Raw genomic sequence first — 1,628 nt, 5'->3', positions numbered from 1 at the left:
AACGCCCACACCAGATATGGACCGAAGTCTGAAAGGAAGAAGAAAGTGAGTGTGGGGGTTTGGTGAAGGAACCCAAAACACCTATTTATAGTCAGCCATTGGGTAAGAGGAAGAGATCATTTTGGCAACATAACTTATATTATATTATTTTTTAAAACCAGACGTTGTTCTTATTGATTCTCCATCCATTTTTGTTTGTTTGTTTTGATGCCTTTTTAGTATCTATACTCTCTTCCTTATGTGCAAAAGTTGCCTAATTGGTTTGGAGAGAAAGAGATAAGGGGGAGAATAAGGATAATGGGCATAGAGCCCGCCATATGGTGTGGTAAGAGCAGCGGGTAAGTGCTTGGTAGGCCAACAAATCCAGTGAATCGAGCAGGGTGTCACAATCACACTTTTAATGGCAGCGGACTTGCGATTGTGCGACACTCACTTTCCAACGACAAGTGAGCTAAGCCAATTCGTTCTTGCATCGCCTACGGCCAAGCGACGTATACTCGAGCCTCTAGCCTTTCTTTTAAGAGAAGGTTTTAGAAAACGAGGGTAGAGAGAGATTTTTGAAAGAGACGTTATATAAGCAAGTAAGAGAGAAATAACAATGACTCATAGTATATAACCTTGAGTAGGGAGAAGTTGACAACTAGTCGTATCCTCCTATAGTACATTTTGAGGCATTTCATGTCTGACAGGCCTAGACATGATTTTTCTAAAACGTCATATTTGGTAGAAATACAAAAGTAAAACACTAGAATATGAAAAGACAAGACATAAAGGGTTGGGCTTGTCATGGGCATGCGGCCATGGGCAACATGCCTTGGACGAACATGACCGTGACACAGGGCACTCGACGAAAGGGGAGCACATTGAGCAAGTACGAGAGATTGGTCCTCCTTCGTTTTATTCAAAACAAGGACCACTACGAGAGGTCAAACCAAGGACGTATACAAGTCGGGGCTCGTCCCCGATCACTATTGGATCAAACAATACGAGGTCGTATCATTGATCTCTTTTTTTATTGATTCAATATAATTAGGGGAGAAAAAATCATACAGTCCCCTATTGAGGCAAGAGAAAGTTTGAACGAATCCTCCATGCATTGGGCATACCTGTCTTTCTCATGGCGGGAACAGAACAGGAAAGACCCAGCTAACGCACCCCTGACTATTAAAAGCTTGAGGGCTAAAGTGAGTAAACAGAATTCCATACTCAATCTCATAGATACATATAGAATTCTGTGGAAAGTCGTATTCGATGAAAGCCGTATGTACGGCTTGGAGGGAGATCTTTCATATCTTTCGAGATCCACCCTACAATATGGGGTCAAAAAGCCAAAATAAATGATTTTAGCCCTTATAAAAAGAAAACTGATTCTTGAACCCCTTTCACGCTCATGTCACGTCGAGGTACTGCAGAAGAAAAAATTGCAAAATCCGATCCAATTTATCGTAATCGATTAGTTAACATGTTGGTTAACCGTATTCTGAAACACGGAAAAAAATCATTGGCTTATCAAATTATCTATCGAGCCATGAAAAAGATTCAACAAAAGACAGAAACAAATCCACTATCTGTTTTACGTCAAGCAATACGTGGAGTAACTCCCGATATAGCAGTAAAGGCAAGACGTG

Source organism: Cucurbita moschata, unplaced genomic scaffold (genome assembly GCF_002738365.1).
Source record: "Cucurbita moschata cultivar Rifu unplaced genomic scaffold, Cmos_1.0 Cmo_Scf00012, whole genome shotgun sequence".
NCBI lineage: Eukaryota > Viridiplantae > Streptophyta > Magnoliopsida > Cucurbitales > Cucurbitaceae > Cucurbita > Cucurbita moschata.
Note: the sequence above shows the minus strand (reverse complement) of the source record.